At 41.9% G+C, this 5,563-nt stretch overlaps 1 non-coding gene across 1 annotated transcript; it reads right to left on the reverse strand.

The window, feature by feature from the left end:
- Nucleotides 1-1,542: 1,542 nt before the first annotated feature.
- LOC113767201 lies at nucleotides 1,543-1,649 on the reverse strand. Its single transcript, XR_003467920.1, has one exon. It is a non-coding gene; the product is annotated as a small nucleolar RNA R71 (small nucleolar RNA).
- Nucleotides 1,650-5,563: the final 3,914 nt, after the last annotated feature.

The raw sequence follows: 5,563 nt of genomic DNA on the forward strand, positions 1-5,563 counted from the left end.
CTATTTCATTAGATTACGGAGAATCAAATTTTCATTTTCAGTTACTAGCAAGAGTTATTTATGTCTTCGAATTCAATTAAATTGCGTGGGAATTTTCTTATGAGGCGTGGCTAATCTTCTCCTCTAGTCAAGGATCAACGCGAAGACGCAGTCCCAAATATCTGTGAGATCTAATTAATTTTACGTGTTCCTTAATTTGTTAATATTTGCATGTTTTCTATTTTAATTTCAATGGGATTATTTTGTTAATTGGATATCAAGGGCCCGATGTGCAATTTGACTTATTAATCTCCTGTCAAATTAATCAATTAAATCCGTAATTGTTTAGTTGGTTAATATTAGTGACAACTAGTATTTTCACATACTAGGGGGACATGCAATCTGATTTAAATAACCCTCGTAGCGTGTTATTAATTTGGGTTAGGCTTTTCTAGTTTTTAATGCAATTAGAAAATTAATTCCTACGGTCGTACCTAGGAGTATTTCCTGGTTAGGGGTAATCAACGGTCGTACCTTGGTTATCAATAAATTAAGGAAAAGCTGGTCGTTAGAGTTTATCGGCGACTATAACTAACCTGTTAATAAAATTAAGTGAACCTTCTTTGCATCAATGATGGGATGAATGGACTGTGTTTGCGTAGTTGTATCCTTGGCTAGAATTTATTTATCATTTATTTAATTGCTATTTACAATTGTATTAATTAATTAATTATTTTTAGTTAAATTGTTTAATTATTTTTAGTTTATTTCTGATAAAAATCCCCCGTGTCCCGAACTTGAAAAGAATCGAATTTTTCCCAGTCCCTGTGGATTCGACCCTACTCACTACTATACACAGAAAATTCATTTTTCTCGAGTAGGTATTTATTATTGCACAGGCTCGACACCTGTCAATTTTTGGCGCCGTTGCCGGGGACTGGCGTTAATCATTTGTTTCTTTTTAAGTTCATTTTTTTTCTGGTATTTTTCTAGTTTATGCCTCGCTCTTCTCGTACAGGCGAATTAATTTTCGACCCTGAAGTAGAGAAGACCGCGCGTAGAACGAGAAAAGAAACCAGGCGGCTCAGGGAGGAGCAATACGATATTGCACCTCAGGAACTTGATCCAGAGGTTGAGCCGACAAATTTGTCTGGTGACAATTCAAGTGATTCAGACCAAGAGGAAGTCACTATGGCAAATGCACGAACACTAAGGGAGTTGGCTGCTCCTGATTTAAATCAGCAGCCCTTGTGCATTACTTTTCCACATTTAAATGATGACACTCCCTTTGAACTAAAATCTGGTCTAATTCATCTCTTGCCATCTTTTCATGGTCTACCAGGTGAGGAGCCCTACAAGCACTTGCAAGAGTTTGACGTCGTTTGCAACAGTATGAAGCCTCCGGGAATTACTGAAGAGCAAATAAAGATGAGGGCCTTCCCCTTCTCTTTGAAGGACTCCGCGAAAGACTGGCTCTACTACCTACCGCCTGGTAGTATCACCACGTGGGACCAATTGAAGAAAAAATTCTTGAAAAAGTACTTTCCGGCATCTCGAGCTGCAAGCCTAAGGAAGGAGATATGTGGCATCAAACAACACCCAAGCGAGTCTCTCTATGAGTACTGGGAGAGGTTTAAGAAACTGTGCACCAAATGCCCTCAACATCAGATAAGTGAGCAACTACTCATCCAATATTTCTATGAGGGATTACTTTTCAGGGACAGAAGTATAATCGATGCTGCAAGTGGAGGAGCGTTGGTGAACAAAACTCCTCGAGGAGCCTGGGAGTTGATTGAAGGGATGGCTGAGAACTCACAGCAGTTTGGTTCAAGAGAGGACATCCCGACGCGTAGGGTGAATGAGGTAGAAACATCCTCTATTCAACAGCAACTCTCCGAATTGACATCTTTTGTGCGACAACTAGCTGTGGGGAATACATCGCAAGCCAAAGTGTGCGGGGTATGCACTGCCGTGGGTCATCCTACGGAAATGTGTCCATTGGTTCAAGAAGAAACTGCTGAACAGGTGAACATGGCTGGCCACGCGCCCGCGCCAAGAAAGCCGTACGACCCATACTCAAGTACCTACAATCCTGGTTGGAGGGATCACCCCAACCTTAGTTATGGAGGAAATAGGCAGTCTAACTTTGTGCCAAATAGACAGCAAGGACACCAACAGCAGTACCATCATCGCCCACCACCACTTTCAAACTCAAGTCCGTCCATGGAAGAGATGATGAAGCAATTACTTGCTAATCAACAAAAGACGGATTCAGACCTGCAAAGCATGAGAAATCAACTGGGACAGGTGCAATCATTGCAAAATCAAATGAATCAAATGGCTATAACAATCAACCGTTTGGAGTCCCAAGTTCAAGGAAAATTGCCATCTCAACCTGAGGCAAATCCAAAGAATGTAAGTGCAATGACTTTAAGGAGTGGCAAGGAAGTTCAAGGACCCGAACCGGTGATTCCTAAAGACAAGGACGAGGAACGGATTGAGAAAGAATTGGAAGAGGAGGGCACAGACAACAAAAATGCAAAGGTACCCTCGAACCCAATTCCTACAGCTAAAACTAATCCACCTCCCTTTCCTAGCAGGTTAGAGAAACCAAAGAAGCAAGACAAGGAAAAAGAGGTCCTGGAGATTTTTCGCAAGGTGGAGATCAACATACCCCTACTGGATGCGATTAAACAAGTACCCAGGTACGCAAAATTTTTGAGGGACCTGTGTGCCAACCGCAAGCGGTTGAAGGGGGATGAACGAGTTATAGTTGGGGAGAATGTTTCAGCAATTCTACAAAGAAAGCTTCCACCGAAATGCGGAGATCCAGGTATGTTTACTATTCCTTGTAGGATAGGTAATACTTTGATTGGGAAGGCCATGTTAGACCTAGGAGCCTCGATTAATGTCATGCCAAAGTCCATTTATGCTTCATTGAACTTAGGCCCTTTGAAAGAGACTGGGATAATAATCCAATTAGCTGACAGGACCAATGCATACCCTGACGGGTTGATTGAAGATGTTTTGGTAAAAATTAATGAATTGATTTTTCCAGCTGATTTTTATGTGCTCGACATGGAGGATGAACACTCCCGTGATCCGTCACCTTTGTTGTTAGGTAGACCCTTTTTGAGCACAGCCCGAACCAAAATTGATGTTAATAAGGGTACTTTGTCTATGGAATTTGATGGTGAGATTGTTCACTTTAACATCTTTGAGACCATGAAATATCCATCCGATTCAAATATTGGCTCTGTTTTCTCGGTAAATGTTATTGACCCTGCTATACAGGAGGTTTTTGAAATTGAAGGCAGGGATGAACTAGAGGTCGTCCTGACCAGGCACTTTGAATCCGAAACGACCTCTAGGGTAGAGTTGAGTGAAGAGCTTAAATGCGTGATTGGATCGTTGCAAACGTTACCAACCACGAAGACAAGGTATGATCTTGCACCGATTTTCATACCCGAACCTCACCAAAGGTTACTTCCATCTGTGGTGCAGGCACCTGTCTTGGAACTAAAACCACTGCCGAAACACCTAAAGTATGTATACTTAGGTGAAGGGGAGACACTTCCAGTGATCATCTCCGCGGGTTTATCAAAGGTTCAAGAAGAGAAACTACTTCGAGTTCTTAGGGAACATAAGCAGGCGATAGGATGGACCATCGCCGACATCAAGGGAATTAGCCCTGCGGTGTGTATGCACCGAATTCGACTCGAGGAGAATGCTAAACCCGTACGGCAAGCTCAACGGAGATTAAATCCTCTCATGATGGAGGTCGTAAAGAAAGAGATTTTAAAACTGCTGGACGTTGGAATTATATTTGCAATATCAGATAGCCCGTGGGTAAGTCCAGTACAGGTGGTCCCGAAGAAGGCAGGGGTGACAGTGGAATCAAACCAAGAGGGTGAGCTCGTACCAATTCGAAAGCCCACCGGATGGCGACAGTGTATCGATTACCGAAAACTAAATGCCGTCACGAAAAAGGACCATTTCCCCCTCCCTTTCATTGACCAGATGGTGGAGCGATTAGCATGTCGAGCTTACTATTGTTTCTTGGATGGATTTTCAGGTTATTTTCAAATTGCCATCGCACCCGAGGACCAAGAGAAGACTACTTTCACCTGCCCATTTGGAACATTTGCATACCGAAGGATGCCATTTGGGTTGTGTAATGCACCTGCTACCTTTCAAAGATGCATGGTAAGTATTTTTTCAGAATATGTTGAGAAAATTATTGAGGTTTTCATGGACGATTTCAGTGTATATGGTGAAAGTTTTGAAAACTGTCTAGATAACCTGAAATTGATCTTAGTAAGGTGTATAGAAACTAATCTCGTGCTTAATTGGGAAAAATGTCATTTTATGGTTGAACACGGGATAGTTTTGGGTCATGTTGTATCATCTACAGGTATTGAGGTTGATAAGGCAAAAATAGATGTTATATCTACTTTACCTTACCCCGCGAGTGTGCGGGAAGTTCGTTCTTTCTTGGGTCACGCAGGTTTCTATAGAAGGTTCATCAAGGATTTCTCGAAAATTGGAGCACCCTTGTTCCAACTTTTGCAAAAAGATGTATCCTTCGAATTTGATGAAGCATGTAAGGGGGCATTCAATAAGTTAAAGGAGTTATTGATCACCTCACCTATTATCCAACCCCCTGACTGGAACCTCCCATTCGAGATCATGTGCGACGCCAGTGACTATGCAGTTGGTGCGGTATTGGGTCAAAGAGTAGGAAAAGCAGCTCATGCTATTTACTACGCATCTCGAGCCTTGAACGGAGCTCAATTGAACTATTCAACCACCGAAAAGGAGCTTTTAGCGGTTGTTTTTGCCTTAGAAAAATTTCGGTCTTATTTACTTGGTGCTAAAGTTATTATTTTTTCTGATCATGCAGCTTTACGGTATTTATTGACCAAGAAAGAGGCAAAACCGCGATTGATACGGTGGATATTGTTGTTACAAGAGTTCAACCTGGAGATCCGAGATAAGAAAGGGGCGGAGAATCTGGTAGCAGATCACTTGAGTCGAGTACAAGTCGTCGAAGATGACATCCCATTGAGAGAAGCATTCCCCGAGGAGCATTTATTTTCTATTAACTCATCTTTGCCTTGGTATGCAGATATTGTTAATTTTCTAGTCACTGACAAATTTCCTACAGGATGGCCTAAGGCAAAGAGAGACAAGTTGAGGAGCGATGCAAAGTTCTACATTTGGGATGATCCTTACCTCTGGAAGCGGGGTGCCGATCAAATCATCCGTAGATGTGTAAGTGAAGTTGAATTTCAATCTATTATAGCCTATTGTCACTCTTTTGCATGTGGAGGTCATTTTGGACCGAAGAGAACGGCTCGTAAGGTGCTAGAGAGTGGATTCTATTGGCCAACTCTATTCAAGGATGCCTACTCATTTTGTAAGTCATGTGATAAGTGTCAAAGAGTGGGTAATATCTCTCGTAGGGATCAAATGACTCAAACCCCAATGATTTTTTGTTGAAATTTTTGACGTTTGGGGCATTGATTTTATGGGTCCTTTTCCTTCGTCCTTTGGTTTTTTGTATATATTGCTTGCTGTAGAT

This window comes from Coffea eugenioides, chromosome 3 (genome assembly GCF_003713205.1).
Source record: "Coffea eugenioides isolate CCC68of chromosome 3, Ceug_1.0, whole genome shotgun sequence".
In the NCBI taxonomy this organism is placed as follows: Eukaryota; Viridiplantae; Streptophyta; class Magnoliopsida; order Gentianales; family Rubiaceae; genus Coffea; species Coffea eugenioides.